Genomic DNA, 17,975 nt, shown 5'->3' on the forward strand with positions numbered 1-17,975 from the left:
GTGGGTAGCCTCCTTAATAAATTGGAATTATGCAACAGCTCAAGGTCACTCCCTTCCCTCAGAATGCAAGGAGCTGATCTGCAGAGTCCCACAAATCTCATCACTCAGCCCCACTCTCTTAAACTGATACATGACTCCTCTATCAAGCATCAGTAAGACCCAGGAACTCTTCATCATCTCTTAAACTGTTAACACCCAGATCTTACAGTAATTCTCAGGAGACACCAACACCACGAAAAGTTGATACATTATGCTCTTGAGCAACATGGCTAACTCTATGGTAGATAAGTAGCTCATACTCAACCTCACAAGATACAAGTGATGATATTCTGCAACATGAACTTACCCTGGTTGCCCAGATAACTAGGCCCGAACCCTGAGAGTCTTGCATCATGTTTGCACCATGCAAAGCGGTACAAGCCTCTAACTGATATTTATGAAGCCATGCAAAGCCACATTGCATGGCTTTGAACGGCTTCATAAATCTGGAGTAATGCACCACAGCGCGAATTGCTGTGTTGCATTACTCTGCACAAGGGAGGTGTTCCATGGGCATTACGGTGTTCCTAAGCAAATCCCATGTTTTTTACACATTTCCAGATTTACCAAACATTGTAAAACTTGGAATGCACCAAAAAAATGCGCCTCTCTGGTGAGGCCTGATGAGCAGAAATATCTTTATTTCTCATTGTTTTTTCCTCTTTCTATGTGTGCCGCATTCTGCAGGAAGGCGCCCATTCCTACACAAAAACTATCCTGCCTACAACACAGGCACCCTTGGGTGTCTGCATTGGTGCTAGGCTGCTGAAACTGCACCAGCACAGGGGGAAAAGGGCAGGAATGTGTCAAATGAAGCCTCTCATAAATATGCCCCTTAGTTACAACTAAAGGAAGTACAGCTTTGTGGGATTGTTAGACACTTTCACTTCCCATTGACTTTTAGTCCCCATGTCTAGTAAGGTTACATCAACTTTTTTCGTCACTCTTAAAGTGTTCATTGTAAATTACAATGCTCATTCCTCACTATAAACCAGCTCAAATAATTAATTTTTTAAGCCTCACCTCTTCAGTCTAGTACAAATCAGTATTCACAAAGCTGAAGTAACAGCTAATGGAGTTACAGTATGACAAACACCTATTAGTAACAAAAATATAACTGCAGCGTATCTTCCCTAAAGACTATCACTGCTTTTGCACTTAATATGTGAGGAATACCTATTAAAAACTGTTGGACTTGGCCCTTTTTTCGCAGGTTCATCCATAAACTTTTTGCCTTTTTCTCTGACATAGTATTGGTGGTTTTAGGCCTCTGGGCACTTTAGCACTGTGGTCCAGTGTAAAGTGCGTGCGCTCTCTGTGTACATTGGTGAGATTGGCCTGCCCTCCCATAGGAATGCATTGGGGATTCCCTGATAAGTGTGTCAGTGGTAATTCCTGATATGGAAGGAGCAGCATGGTCAAGTTTAGTATATTTGGAATTGTAATAATAAATGCTGCGCAATGGTGTGCGCAGATTTATTGTGACTATTTGGGAAATGCCACTTTTAGAAGTTGGTATTTCGGTGTGCTATATGTCTGCCTGCCTGATGTGAATTGCATGTCTGGCTTGTGAGTGACAGGGGCTGGGAGGTGTGCGTGGCCCCAGGAGGGGCAGGGCGAGTCAGCACTAGGCTGAAAGGGACATCTGCGTTGGGAGTAGTGGGAGGAGTAATCCCCTGACTCTGAATAGGACTGTGCCCAGTCTGTACAATGCTGTCTCCGCCCCCTGTGGTGTGTCTGATCACCTAGCCCCCACTTGACAAATGGGAAGAGGAGCTTGGAAAACAAAGTGCTCCAATTCCCCACTGAACCAGTTGCATATGGTTCCCCATGCCCTGCTCTCCAGACAAAGAGATTGTGTGGTATAAATATAGGGGCTGTGTCCCCATGAAGTCTTCTTGTTCTGTTCTGTGCTGATGTGCTGTTCCTGACCTTGCTGGTGCGTGCTGCTGCTGGGGCCCAGGAGGAATCACCACGAGGGCTTGCCTCCCTGAACCCTGCATTGCCCCCTTGATCTCCAGGACCTTAAAGGACTTTTGGCTGCATCTAGCGCCTCGTGAGCGCTTTCTTTTTGTTGCCCTAGGAAGGAGGATAGCGTGGGCTGTGCAGCGCTGAGCTGTAGCCCCTTTGAGAGGGAATCCCCATCGTAGGGATTCCCCTGTGATGCCGTATCGAGCGGGAGCCTACCCCGCAATTGCAGCCGCATTGATGCTAATTTAATCAGCGGGAGCCTACCCTGCGATTGCAGCCCCGCTTTCTGCTTATTTTATGTTGGCGGGTGCCCATCCCGCATTAGGGTGCGTTTCATGGTAGGTGCCCACCCCGCATTGTTTATTTTTAGGCTGGTGCCCACCCCGCGTCCTGCTGCTGAAAATCACTGCCGCGGCCCAGGGAAGAGGAGCGCCAAAGGAGGAAGTCAGGCAACCTTGCCTGGACGTGGGCGGGTCCTGCCGTGTATACAGGAAGTCGCCTCGCAGGGCTCCCTTGAGCTGGTGGGAGACTCGGGTGAAAAGCGAGGAAGGTGGTGTGGTGATCAAGGCTCCCATGACAGGAGGGAGCCCTGCTTGACGCAGAGTTCTTGAGGAGCGGGGGGCTCCCGAGACACCGCCTAGCCTGCTCCCGCCACACTGGTGAAGAGCTGAAGCCTCCCCAGTGAGGGAGCAGCGCAGAAAGTCCGGTGAGTGGAGCCTGGTGGGGAGGGGTGTGTGTGTTGAGGCACGCTATCGGTGCCTGCCCCCGTAGTTGCTCCCCCGAGGCACAGAGGTGCTGGTTCAAGGCCCAGTGTCGATGCCCATTTTCTGAGTGGCCCCACATGACGGAGGGTCGCTCCAACGATGGGGGCCATTCTTGCTTTTGGTATTGGTGCTCACGAGGTTCCCGGGCAGCAATGCTGGATTTCCTGAGCGGCCCCCACCTGATAGGGGGTTGCTTCAACGTTGGGGTCCATTTCCTTAAGAGAGCCCCAGGGCGGGGCCCCACAGCCCTGTGCTCTTTGTTTCTGCACAGCTGCACCGCTGTAGTGGGCAGCTGCAACGATGGGGGCCTTTTTGATAGAGTCCCAGTGGGGGCTAGAAAGGCACAATGTTGCCAGACCCTTTACCTTGTTCTCAGCTGCGCCACACCAGCGCAGGGAGCTGCAACGTTTTTACATATTTAGTCAGAGGGCACAGTGAGTGCCAGGCCTTCTTTGCATCACAGCTGCATGGCAATTAGCGTCAGCTGCAACATTTAGGCCATCAGTTCTTTGGGGGCTTATTGTAAGAGGTAGCAGTGAGATACACTCCTCTGCCCCAGCGCAATTGCGCACTTGTGGATTCTGCTGCATTTGCAGCCGCCCTGTCATTTGGGACATAGGGCATTTGAGCTCTCTGAGGAGGCCAGTTGGCCAGGGGGACTGTTAGGTTAATAGGGCGCCAGATTCTAATGTGATTTATGTGGTGCGCAGGAAATGTGATTCATGTACTGTGTTTTATACACCGTTATTTACGCCTCTACTGTGGTTTATGTTATGAGGTATGCATCTTATGGTTTATGCTTGGGAGGTTATTCTCCACTGTGATTTATGGCTAATGTGATTTATGATTAGGAGGTTATGGTCTAATATATTTAGGCTTGTGAGTTTGGCGTATAATGTATTTTGTGCCTGATGTGATACTGTGCATAATATGGTTTATGTTGCAGGAGAATGCTGAGTACAGTGTTTGCCAGTAATTACTGCTTGTGTTCTACGTTTTTATATGTTCTGCATTTACTATGTTCACTCTGTGATGGTTCTGACAGTGGCCCAATTCGCCCTGTCAGTTGTATATAATCCCCTGTAAATATTGCCTAGTGCCAGTTGGCACAGTGTATCATGTGTGATTACTATTCTAATGTGTTTTATGATAATACAAAGTTTTTTTTTATATAACCTTGTGTGGAGTTCCTTTTGTGGTGTACCTAGTATGTTGTTGCTGGGTGTGTGTTGCGCAAACGCTTTACACATTGCCTCCTAGATAAGCCTGACTGCTCATGCCAAGCTACCAATGGGGTGAGCAGGGGTTATCTTTGGCGTGTAACTCCCTTGTCCTGACTAGAGTGGTGGTTTCTGCCTGGCTTTGGCGCAAGCCTTAGCCAACCAGAAATCCCATTTCTAACAACAACTAATTGAACTGCAATGTCATGGGTTGTTAGAGACTTGAATCTCCCAATGACTTCTAGTCTCTATATATAGTTGGATAACTTCAACTATTTCCATAACTCTCAAGATATTTATTGTAAATTAAACAATGACCATTCCTGACTATAAACCAGCTCAAATAATTAGTCCTATAGAAAACAAGGTCAAATGGTCAAAATTGCAAAAGTGTATATGCAAATGTATATTCTTCTTTCGCTTTAGGATATCTAGTGACGACTAGTGGAACTGCGGATTGATGTAAGAATTTCAATGCTTTTTCATTTTACTTTCGAGGGACTCCTAGTAATCACTAGTGGAACTGCAGCTTCAAGTGAGAATGCCTAAGCTTTTGCATTTGACTTTTACTGGGGCACCTAATAAAGACTTGTGGAACTGCAGCTTAACTAAAGAATTTCAATGCTTGTGCATTTAACTTGTGAGGGACACCTAGTAATGACTAATGGAAATGAAGCTTTGTGTAAGAATGTCAATGCTTTTAATTTTGACTTTTGGAGGGCACCTAGGTAATGACTAGTGGAACTGCAGCTTTGTGAAATAATTCCAATGCTTTTTTTTTCGTTTTGATTTTTGAGGGACACATAGTAACCACCACTGGAACTGCAGCTTCATTTAACAATTTCAATGCTTTTGCATCTGACTCGATAGGGACACCTAGTAATGACTAGTGGAACTGCAGCTTCATATACGAAGTTTGCCCTTTAATTGGCTCAATGTCATTATTATGGCTAGGAGGGTAGGGTGGTTAGGCCTTACAAGCAAATGCTTAGAAGGGGACTGCGTTGTACTTAATTTCAACAACGCAAGGTGTGCGTCCTTCGCTTTGAAGCACACCAGAGACTCATTAAATGATTCAATAAAGGTCTGCCCTCTGGGTTTTTTCAACCCCCCTAACAGGAGTCAAGTAGGTGGCAACATTTCCTGGGGTACGGGCCAAAAAGACACCTTCCTTTCCATCACCTTTCATTTACTCACCCCAACTGCTTTGATGTTCTCTTGGGTCTGACAGATATTGATTGACTGCCTGTTCAATCAGGCAGGCTAGTAGATCGGAAAAGATCACTGCCATGGCGTCTTGTTACAGGGAGAAACCTAGAAACAGATAACATCAGGAGTAGGAAACTAACAGATTTATCTGGTCCTTTGCTGCTAAATATCAATACCCCCAGCAATGATTTGAAGACCCCTGAATCTCTAATTGGGTCTTAATTCCTGTTCCCAATGCGAATTTGGGGGGAGAGGGGTCTGGTATCTTATCCACACCCACCTTATCTGAAATGCAACCAACTAGGGTGGGCCTTGTCGTACTTTTGAATTTGGGACCGCGTAGGAGGCAGGGCCCTACCCCTGTCTATCCCGGTAATAGTGAACCGCGAATGGTTAATGCGGTATGTACGAGTGCTTTCTGTAACGTTTTAGCTATGAATGCACTGTGTATACGCTATTTCACATCACTACGTGGGTTCCATTTTGTAGCGGTGGCCATCTTATGGTTGCCCTCACAAAGGCTATATAGCATGAAGCGAAAACGGGCCTTTTAGAGCACATGTGCCTTTCTTTGACTTTTCTGTGACCTGGGCAGCTTGGCTCCGCTGCCCCAGGTCAAACTGGTGCAAAAACAACAATTGATGGACAGAATGCGGAACAATGTCATACATTCACCCCAGTACAGAGATCTGGGCCTAAATCCATCGTTTTTTTGCTCACCATGCCATTCCAGTTTGAACCCAGCCATATGCAAATCAGTCTTGACCCTGTGCCTCATGGGAACAGTCCAGCCCGAACTGCCAAGCCAGGCCCTCCCTGGACTGGAAACAAGCATCCTAGGACCGGTTTCGGGGTTTCACCCCTCTTCAGCCAGGATAGCTTGATTCCAGTAGCATGGAGAGCAAGGGACCCACGTCTGGGCATACCCTTACCACTCGGGGTGACAAATGCAAAAACAACAATTGATGGACAGAATGCAGAACAATGTCATACATTCACCCCAGTACAGAGATCTGGGCCTAAATCCATCGTTTTTTTGCTCACCATGCCATTCCAGTTTGAACCCAGCCATATGCAAATCAGTCTTGACCCTGTGCCTCATGGGAACAGTCCAGCCCGAACTGCCAAGCCAGGCCCTCCCTGGACTGGAAACAAGCATCCTAGGACCGGTTTCGGGGTTTCACCCCTCTTCAGCCAGGATAGCTTGATTCCAGTAGCATGGAGAGCAAGGGACCCACGTCTGGGCATACCCTTCCCACTCGGGGTGACAAATGCAAAAACAACAATTGATGGACAGAATGCAGAACAATGTCATACATTCACCCCAGTACAGAGATCTGGGCCTAAATCCATCGTTTTTTTGCTCACCATGCCATTCCAGTTTGAACCCAGCCATATGCAAATCAGTCTTGACCCTGTGCCTCATGGGAACAGTCCAGCCCGAACTGCCAAGCCAGGCCCTCCCTGGACTGGAAACAAGCATCCTAGGACCGGTTTCGGGGTTTCACCCCTCTTCAGCCAGGATAGCTTGATTCCAGTAGCATGGAGAGCAAGGGACCCACGTCTGGGCATACCCTTCCCACTCGGGGTGACAAATGCAAAGTCCCTTGCTCACTTTGCCACTGGATTCAAGCAAGCCTGGCTGAAGACGGCTGAAATGCCAGAAACCGGTCCTAGGAAGCTTGTTTCCGGTCCAGGGAAGGCATGGCTTGGCAGTTCGGGCTGGACTGTTCCCATGAGGCACAGGGTCAGACTGATTTGCATATGGCCATGTCTGAACTGGGGTGGCAGAGTGGGCTAAAGAACGGTGATGGATCAAACTCAGATCTTTTGACTGGGTGTGAGTGTTTGATTGGTTCTGATGCTCCGTTCATCACCACCCACTTTTGTACCGCTTTGTCCGCCATAAGTTGGCAGGGTATGCTCAGACGTGAGTCTCTTGCTCACTTTGCTACTGGATTCAAGCAAGCCTGGCTGAAGACGGCTGAAATGCCAGAAACCGGTCCTAGGAAGCTTGTTTCCGGTCCAGGGAAGGCATGGCTTGGCAGTTCGGGCTGGACTGTTCCCATGAGGCACAGGGTCAGACTGATTTGCATATGGCCATGTCTGAACTGGGGTGGCAGAGTGGGCTAAAGAACGGGGATGGATCAAACCCAGATCTTTTGACTGGGTGTGAGTGTTTGATTGGTTCTGATGCTCCGTCCATCACCACCCCCTTTTGTACCGCTTTGTCCGCCATAAGTTGGCAGGGTATGCTCAGACGTGAGTCCCTTGCTCACTTTGCCACTGGATTTAAGCAAGCCTGGCTGAAGACGGCTGAAATGCCAGAAACCGGTCCTAGGAAGCTTGTTTCCGGTCCAGGGAAGGCATGGCTTGGCAGTTCGGGCTGGACTGTTCCCATGAGGCACAGGGTCAGACTGATTTGCATATGGCCATGTCTGAACTGGGGTGGCAGAGTGGGCTAAAGAACGGTGATGGATCAAACACAGATCTTTTGACTGGGTGTGAGTGTTTGATTGGTTCTGATGCTCCGTCCATCACCACCCCCTTTTGTACCGCTTTGTCCGCCATAAGTTGGTAGGGTATGCTCAGACGTGAGTCCCTTGCTCACTTTGCCACTGGATTCAAGCAAGCCTGGCTAAAGACGGCTGAAATGCCAGAAACCGGTCCTAGGAAGCTTGTTTCCGGTCCAGGGAAGGCATGGCTTGGCAGTTCGGGCTGGACTGTTCCCATGAGGCACAGGGTCAGACTGATTTGCATATGGCCATGTCTGAACTGGGGTGGCAGAGTGAGCTAAAGAACGGTGATGGATCAAACCCAGATCTTTTGACTGGGTGTGAGTGTTTGATTGGTTCTGATGCTCCGTCCATCACCACCCCCTTTTGTACCGCTTTGTCCGCCATAAGTTGGCAGGGTATGCTCAGACGTGAGTCCCTTGCTCACTTTGCCACTGGATTCAAGCAAGCCTGGCTGAAGACGGCTGAAATGCCAGAAACCGATCCTAGGAAGCTTGTTTCCGGTCCAGGGAAGGCATGGCTTGGCAGTTCGGGCTGGACTGTTCCCATGAGGCACAGGGTCAGACTGATTTGCATATGGCCATGTCTGAACTGGGGTGGCAGAGTGGGCTAAAGAACGGTGATGGATCAAACCCAGATCTTTTGACTGGGTGTGAATGTTTGATTGGTTCTGATGCTCCGTCCATCACCACCCCCTTTTGTACCGCTTTGTCCGCCATAAGTTGGCAGGGTATGCTCAGACGTGAGTCCCTTGCTCACTTTGCCACTGGATTCAAGCAAGCCTGGCTGAAGACGGCTGAAATGCCAGAAACCGGTCCTAGGAAGCTTGTTTCCGGTCCAGGGAAGGCATGGCTTGGCAGTTCGGGCTGGACTGTTCCCATGAGGCACAGGGTCAGACTGATTTGCATATGGCCATGTCTGAACTGGGGTGGCAGAGTGGGCTAAAGAACGGTGATGGATCAAACCCAGATCTTTTGACTGGGTGTGAGTGTTTGATTGGTTCTGATGCTCCGTCCATCACCACCCCCTTTTGTACAGCTTTGTCCGCCATAAGTTGGCAGGGTATGCTCAGACGTGAGTCCCTTGCTCACTTTGCCACTGGATTCAAGCAAGCCTGGCTGAAGACGGCTGAAATGCCAGAAACCGGTCCTAGGAAGCTTGTTTCCGGTCCAGGGAAGGCATGGCTTGGCAGTTCGGGCTGGACTGTTCCCATGAGGCACAGGGTCAGACTGATTTGCATATGGCCATGTCTGAACTGGGGTGGCAGAGTGGGCGAAAGAACGGTGATGGATCAAACCCAGATCTTTTGACTGGGTGTGAGTGTTTGATTGGTTCTGATGCTCCGTCCATCACCACCCCCTTTTGTACCGCTTTGTCCGCCATAAGTTGGCAGGGTATGCTCAGACGTGAGTCCCTTGCTCACTTTGCCACTGGATTCAAGCAAGCCTGGCTGAAGACGGCTGAAATGCCAGAAACCGGTCCTAGGAAGCTTGTTTCCGGTCCAGGGAAGGCATGGCTTGGCAGTTCGGGCTGGACTGTTCCCATGAGGCACAGGGTCAGACTGATTTGCATATGGCCATGTCTGAACTAGGGTGGCAGAGTGGGCTAAAGAACGGTGATGGATCAAACCCAGATCTTTTGACTGGGTGTGAGTGTTTGATTGGTTCTGATGCTCCGTCCATCACCACCCCCTTTTGTACCGCTTTGTCCGCCATAAGTTGGCAGGGTATGCTCAGACGTGAGTCCCTTGCTCACTTTGCCACTGGATTCAAGCAAGCCTGGCTGAAGACGGCTGAAATGCCAGAAACCGGTCCTAGGAAGCTTGTTTCCGGTCCAGGGAAGGCATGGCTTGGCAGTTCGGGCTGGACTGTTCCCATGAGGCACAGGGTCAGACTGATTTGCATATGGCCATGTCTGAACTGGGGTGGCAGAGTGGGCTAAAGAACGGTGATGGATCAAACCCAGATCTTTTGACTGGGTGAGAGTGTTTGATTGGTTCTGATGCTCCGTCCATCACCACCCCCTTTTGTACCGCTTTGTCCGCCATAAGTTGGCAGGGTATGCTCAGACGTGAGTCCCTTGCTCACTTTGCCACTGGATTCAAGCAAGCCTGGCTGAAGACGGCTGAAATGCCAGAAACCGGTCCTAAGAAGCTTGTTTCCGGTCCAGGGAAGGCATGGCTTGGCAGTTCGGGCTGGACTGTTCCCATGAGGCACAGGGTCAGACTGATTTGCATATGGCCATGTCTGAACTGGGGTGGCAGAGTGGGCTAAAGAACGGTGATGGATCAAACCCAGATCTTTTGACTGGGTGTGAGTGTTTGATTGGTTCTGATGCTCCGTCCATCACCACCCCCTTTTGTACCGCTTTGTCCGCCATAAGTTGGCAGGGTATGCTCAGACGTGAGTCCCTTGCTCACTTTGCCACTGGATTCAAGCAAGCCTGGCTGAAGACGGCTGAAATGCCAGAAACCGGTCCTAGGAAGCTTGTTTCCGGTCCAGGGAAGGCATGGCTTGGCAGTTCGGGCTGGACTGTTCCCATGAGGTACAGGGTCAGACTGATTTGCATATGGCCATGTCTGAACTGGGGTGGCAGAGTGGGCTAAAGAACGGTGATGGATCAAACCCAGATCTTTTGACTGGGTGTGAGTGTTTGATTGGTTCTGATGCTCCGTCCATCACCACCCCCTTTTGTACCGCTTTGTCCGCCATAAGTTGGCAGGGTATGCTCAGACGTGAGTCCCTTGCTCACTTTGCCACTGGATTCAAGCAAGCCTGGCTGAAGACGGCTGAAATGCCAGAAACCGGTCCTAGGAAGCTTGTTTCCGGTCCAGGGAAGGCATGGCTTGGCAGTTCGGGCTGGACTGTTCCCATGAGGCACAGGGTCAGACTGATTTGCATATGGCCATGTTTGAACTGGGGTGGCAGAGTGGGCTAAAGAACGGTGATGGATCAAACCCAGATCTTTTGACTGGGTGTGAGTGTTTGATTGGTTCTGATGCTCCGTCCATCACCACCCCCTTTTGTACCGCTTTGTCCGCCATAAGTTGGCAGGGTATGCTCAGACGTGAGTCCCTTGCTCACTTTGCCACTGGATTCAAGCAAGCCTGGCTGAAGACGGCTGAAATGCCAGAAACTGGTCCTAGGAAGCTTGTTTCCGGTCCAGGGAAGGCATGGCTTGGCAGTTCGGGCTGGACTGTTCCCATGAGGCACAGGGTCAGACTGATTTTCATATGGCCATGTCTGAACTGGGGTGGCAGAGTGGGCTAAAGAACGGTGATGGATCAAACCCAGATCTTTTGACTGGGTGTGAGTGTTTGATTGGTTCTGATGATCCGTCCATCACCACCCCCTTTTGTACCGCTTTGTCCGCCATAAGTTGGCAGGGTATGCTCAGACGTAAGTCCCTTGCTCACTTTGCCACTGGATTCAAGCAAGCCTGGCTGAAGACGGCTGAAATGCCAGAAACCGGTCCTAGGAAGCTTGTTTCCGGTCCAGGGAAGGCATGGCTTGGCAGTTCGGGCTGGACTGTTCCCATGAGGCACAGGGTCAGACTGATTTGCATATGGCCATGTCTGAACTGGGGTGGCAGAGTGGGCTAAAGAACGGTGATGGATCAAACCCAGATCTTTTGACTGGGTGAGAGTGTTTGATTGGTTCTGATGCTCCGTCCATCACCACCCCCTTTTGTACCGCTTTGTCCGCCATAAGTTGGCAGGGTATGCTCAGACGTGAGTCCCTTGCTCACTTTGCCACTGGATTCAAGCAAGCCTGGCTGAAGACGGCTGAAATGCCAGAAACCGGTCCTAGGAAGCTTGTTTCCGGTCCAGGGAAGGCATGGCTTGGCAGTTCGGGCTGGACTGTTCCCATGAGGCACAGGGTCAGACTGATTTGCATATGGCCATGTCTGAACTGGGGTGGCAGAGTGGGCTAAAGAACGGTGATGGATCAAACCCAGATCTTTTGACTGGGTGTGAGTGTTTGATTGGTTCTGATGCTCCGTCCATCACCACCCCCTTTTGTACCGCTTTGTCCGCCATAAGTTGGCAGGGTATGCTCAGACGTGAGTCCCTTGCTCACTTTGCCACTGGATTCAAGCAAGCCTGGCTGAAGACGGCTGAAATGCCAGAAACCGGTCCTAGGAAGCTTGTTTCCGGTCCAGGGAAGGCATGGCTTGGCAGTTCGGGCTGGACTGTTCCCATGAGGCACAGGGTCAGACTGATTTGCATATGGCCATGTTTGAACTGGGGTGGCAGAGTGGGCTAAAGAACGGTGATGGATCAAACCCAGATCTTTTGACTGGGTGTGAGTGTTTGATTGGTTCTGATGCTCCGTCCATCACCACCCCCTTTTGTACCGCTTTGTCCGCCATAAGTTGGCAGGGTATGCTCAGACGTGAGTCCCTTGCTCACTTTGCCACTGGATTCAAGCAAGCCTGGCTGAAGACGGCTGAAATGCCAGAAACTGGTCCTAGGAAGCTTGTTTCCGGTCCAGGGAAGGCATGGCTTGGCAGTTCGGGCTGGACTGTTCCCATGAGGCACAGGGTCAGACTGATTTTCATATGGCCATGTCTGAACTGGGGTGGCAGAGTGGGCTAAAGAACGGTGATGGATCAAACCCAGATCTTTTGACTGGGTGTGAGTGTTTGATTGGTTCTGATGATCCGTCCATCACCACCCCCTTTTGTACCGCTTTGTCCGCCATAAGTTGGCAGGGTATGCTCAGACGTAAGTCCCTTGCTCACTTTGCCACTGGATTCAAGCAAGCCTGGCTGAAGACGGCTGAAATGCCAGAAACCGGTCCTAGGAAGCTTGTTTCCGGTCCAGGGAAGGCATGGCTTGGCAGTTCGGGCTGGACTGTTCCCATGAGGCACAGGGTCAGACTGATTTGCATATGGCCATGTCTGAACTGGGGTGGCAGAGTGGGCTAAAGAACGGTGATGGATCAAACCCAGATCTTTTGACTGGGTGAGAGTGTTTGATTGGTTCTGATGCTCCGTCCATCACCACCCCCTTTTGTACCGCTTTGTCCGCCATAAGTTGGCAGGGTATGCTCAGACGTGAGTCCCTTGCTCACTTTGCCACTGGATTCAAGCAAGCCTGGCTGAAGACGGCTGAAATGCCAGAAACCGGTCCTAGGAAGCTTGTTTCCGGTCCAGGGAAGGCATGGCTTGGCAGTTCGGGCTGGACTGTTCCCATGAGGCACAGGGTCAGACTGATTTGCATATGGCCATGTCTGAACTGGGGTGGCAGAGTGGGCTAAAGAACGGTGATGGATCAAACCCAGATCTTTTGACTGGGTGTGAGTGTTTGATTGGTTCTGATGCTCCGTCCATCACCACCCCCTTTTGTACCGCTTTGTCCGCCATAAGTTGGCAGGGTATGCTCAGACGTGAGTCCCTTGCTCACTTTGCCACTGGATTCAAGCAAGCCTGGCTGAAGACGGCTGAAATGCCAGAAACCGGTCCTAGGAAGCTTGTTTCCGGTCCAGGGAAGGCATGGCTTGGCAGTTCGGGCTGGACTGTTCCCCTGAGGCACAGGGTCAGACTGATTTGCATATGGCCATGTCTGAACTGGGGTGGCAGAGTGGGCTAAAGAACGGTGATGGATCAAACCCAGATCTTTTGACTGGGTGTGAGTGTTTGATTGGTTCTGATGCTCCGTCCATCACCACCCCCTTTTGTACCGCTTTGTCCGCCATAAGTTGGCAGGGTATGCTCAGACGTGAGTCCCTTGCTCACTTTGCCACTGGATTCAAGCAAGCCTGGCTGAAGACGGCTGAAATGCCAGAAACCGGTCCTAGGAAGCTTGTTTCCGGTCCAGGGAAGGCATGGCTTGGCAGTTCGGGCTGGACTGTTCCCATGAGGCACAGGGTCAGACTGATTTGCATATGGCCATGTCTGAACTGGGGTGGCAGAGTGGGCTAAAGAACGGTGATGGATCAAACCCAGATCTTTTGACTGGGTGTGAGTGTTTGATTGGTTCTGATGCTCCGTCCATCACCACCCCCTTTTGTACCGCTTTGTCCGCCATAAGTTGGCAGGGTATGCTCAGACGTGAGTCCCTTGCTCACTTTGCCACTGGATTCAAGCAAGCCTGGCTGAAGACGGCTGAAATGCCAGAAACCGGTCCTAGGAAGCTTGTTTCCGGTCCAGGGAAGGCATGGCTTGGCAGTTCGGGCTGGACTGTTCCCATGAGGCACAGGGTCAGACTGATTTGCATATGGCCATGTCTGAACTGGGGTGGCAGAGTGGGCTAAAGAACGGTGATGGATCAAACCCAGATCTTTTGACTGGGTGTGAGTGCTTGATTGGTTCTGATGCTCCGTCCATCACCACCCCCTTTTGTACCGCTTTGTCCGCCAGAAGTTGGCAGGGTATGCTCAGACGTGAGTCCCTTGCTCACTTTGCCACTGGATTCAAGCAAGCCTGGCTGAAGACGGCTGAAATGCCAGAAACTGGTCCTAGGAAGCTTGTTTCCGGTCCAGGGAAGGCATGGCTTGGCAGTTCGGGCTGGACTGTTCCCATGAGGCACAGGGTCAGACTGATTTGCATATGGCCATGTCTGAACTGGGGTGGCAGAGTGGGCTAAAGAACGGTGATGGATCAAACCCAGATCTTTTGACTGGGTGTGAGTGTTTGATTGGTTCTGATGCTCCGTCCATCACCACCCCCTTTTGTACCCCATAAGTTGGCAGGGTATGCTCAGACGTGAGTCCCTTGTTCACTTTGCCACTGGATTCAAGCAAGCCTGGCTGAAGACGGCTGAAATGCCAGAAACCGGTCCTAGGAAGCTTGTTTCCGGTCCAGGGAAGGCATGGCTTGGCAGTTCGGGCTGGACTGTTCCCATGAGGCACAGGGTCAGACTGATTTGCATATGGCCATGTCTGAACTGGGGTGGCAGAGTGGGCTAAAGAACGGTGATGGATCAAACCCAGATCTTTTGACTGGGTGTGAGTGTTTGATTGGTTCTGATGCTCCGTCCATCACCACCTCCTTTTGTACAGCTTTGTCCGCCATAAGTTGGCAGGGTATGCTCAGACGTGAGTCCCTTGCTCACTTTGCCACTGGATTCAAGCAAGCCTGGCTGAAGACGGCTGAAATGCCAGAAACCGGTCCTAGGAAGCTTGTTTCCGGTCCAGGGAAGGCATGGCTTGGCAGTTCGGGCTGGACTGTTCCCATGAGGCACAGGGTCAGACTGATTTGCATATGGCCATGTCTGAACTGGGGTGGCAGAGTGGGCTAAAGAACGGTGATGGATCAAACCCAGATCTTTTGACTGGGTGTGAGTGTTTGATTGGTTCTGATGCTCCGTCCATCACCACCCCATTTTGTACCGCTTTGTCCGCCATAAGTTGGCAGGGTATGCTCAGACGTGAGTCCCTTGCTCACTTTGCCACTGGATTCAAGCAAGCCTGGCTGAAGACGGCTGAAATGCCAGAAACCGGTCCTAGGAAGCTTGTTTCCGGTCCAGGGAAGGCATGGCTTGGCAGTTCGGGCTGGACTGTTCCCATGAGGCACAGGGTCAGACTGATTTGCATATGGCCATGTCTGAACTGGGGTGGCAGAGTGGGCTAAAGAACGGTGATGGATCAAACCCAGATCTTTTGACTGGGTGTGAGTGTTTGATTGGTTCTGATGCTCCGTCCATCACCACCCCCTTTTGTACCGCCAGGTCAAACTGGTCTCACGAGTTCCCCGTCCTCTGGCCACCTGCGATTAGCATCAGGGCTTGACACACCATAAAGTCTTTTCATCCTACACAAGCCTCCAGCTAATCTCTTTCACACCTGACTGTTCCTGCTTTATGGCTTGTTTCCCAAAACAGGAGATGCTCATGTTTATTGGGGCCTATCGATATCTGATGTGGGATCTGAGCCTTGCTGGGTAAATAATTACGGGCTGGCTTAACTGGAATGTGGGATGGTCATCATGACTCTGCCTTTTCGTTTGAAATGTATACATGTAATAGCCATATCATAAACTAAGGAATGTATGCCTGAGGCAGGATATTCTGTATTTAAGAAGAAGCCCGTTTCTGTGATTTTCAGCAGTCTCCTGAGAACATACACGCTGTTGTACTTCTAGGACGCCTGTAATTGGTCTGCAGCCAATAAACTGATCTTTGACTTCACCCAGAAGACTCTGTGTTTCTGTGGGTCTGAAACAGGAAGAACCCCGAAGTCATAGGGTGTGTTCCCCTGCACCGCTGGGCTTAAAATACCCAGTACTTCAGTTGGTGCCCAATGTGGGGCGATTTCAGCGGTACCGGTCCAAGCCAGAGGTTCGTGAGGAGCTTCGTGTGGAAATTCTGGAGGAAGGCTGCCACTTCATCGACCCCTGCATGTCGACGTGGTCCGAAGGACTTTTCTGCGAGGTTCTCCGCGTCCCGACGGCTACGAAGGACTGCTGCCCTGATTAATCGCCCTGTTTTGGACCCTTGACGATTTTGGTAGAGCAAAACAATAGAGAGTCTTCTGGTGACGCCATTGATCATCGAGATTCAGTTAAGTATAAGTGGAGCGTCTCCCAATTTGTTTGGTATCCTTCGGGATAACTTTGGTTTATTTGGAGTTTGCAAACCCCAAAGCCAGAGGACTCGTGTATTCACGAGACTATCGTAATCGATAATCCTTTGAAGTTTGGAACTAGACTAGTGAGCGAAGATGCCTGGTGCTAGTGTATTTGGTAATTGGTTTTGTTTGAGTTGTAGAAGGGATTTCCAGTTGGAGGATTCGTGTCCGGTTCCTCCAATTGGAACTCCAACTTATGAGCTTTATGTAAAACAGGGCGTGGGCCCCATTGCATATAATGAAATATGGATCCGATACACCAGAAAGGACGGTGTTTTAAAATGGCCCCAAAATGGTAGTTTCGATACAGATATCTTAGATAATTTGGAAGTTAAATTGTTTAAAAAGAAAGCCCGGCCGGCGATGTTTGATTCTTTCCGCCTACGGCGAAAGGAAGCCAAACAGAAGGAAATTAAGCTAGCGAAAAGGAATACGAGAGAAAGAGGTATGTCAGTGATGCAAGCAGCTGTGCAATTTAAAGATAATGAGGAGGAACAAATGAATGAGCAATTGCACAGACAGCGCAAACTAGGGATTGATAAATGTTACCCTGTTTTGTCACCCTTTGTGCAAGATGAGACAAAAGAGAAAGAGAAAGATTCCCTAATGTCCCATTTGTTAAGTTCGCCACCCCCGTATGCGCAAAATGCCACCGCACCTCCACAGCTTGTAAATGCGCAGCCTCCAGTAAATATGCCGCAAGCCTTCCCGCAGCTGCCAGCTCCTCTTCAGCTGGCTCCTATCCCTGCAGTGCAGCCCTCTTAAGGGCTGCCAGTTTTGCTACCTGTTACCCCCGCGCTTTCTGCGACTTTGCCTAGCACGCCAGCGGCTTCCTCTGGCGCTCCTTCTTGCACTACCCCGGTACCTGTATCTGAATCTGTTTTTCTTCCCTCTGTCTATCCCCCCGTTTTCGCCTCAACTTCTCCTTCAGCACGACAACGACTAGCTAATGTAGTTACTAGTCTAATGTCGCCTCTCTTTGGGTCATCTAGTGCGACTCCTGGATTACAGCGTAAGCAATTGCGCAGTCAGCTACCTGGTCCCGAAGAGAAAGAGGTGTTAGATCATTTGGCGCGTAGGTGGATTGGTTTCCCTTCACTCTATGATGTGGAATCGGTTGTTAACGTTTTTCATCAATGGGATGCCCCAAAACAGAGGTATGTTTTTGATAAAATGTGTGAATTCCTCTGTGAGGAATTGGAGGATAAGGGTGCAAACCCAAACCCACAGGAATTGTGTCGAGTGCGATTTGATTTCGAAACAGGTGTAGTTGTGGGCCCCAAGGTAGATAAAGCAGTTGCGACTTTACTGTCCCTCAGAAATGGCGATTGCCAGCAATCATTGTTTAACCAGGATTTCCCTATGGGGAAGGAGGTAAAAGCGCGCCAATATCCGATGCGTGAGGTTCCTCCAGTTTGGAAACCTGGTGATCTAGCTGCTAACCCACCTGTTCAGCCATATTTTCAGCGTGTTTGGGTGCATGTCCCATGGAAGAGATCTGAGGTGTTAGCACTTAAACAGACATTGCCTGATCCCCGTAAAAACCCTGCAGGATATTATAAGGAGTTGTCACAAACTGCAGAATCTTGTGTAATGAATCTGTCTGACATAGATATGCTGTTTGGGAATGTGGTTCCACAGCCTTTATGGGGATCCATTCGTAATGTAGATCACGCTGCAGAACTA

This window comes from Triturus cristatus, chromosome 8 (assembly GCF_964204655.1).
Source record: "Triturus cristatus chromosome 8, aTriCri1.1, whole genome shotgun sequence".
NCBI lineage: Eukaryota > Metazoa > Chordata > Amphibia > Caudata > Salamandridae > Triturus > Triturus cristatus.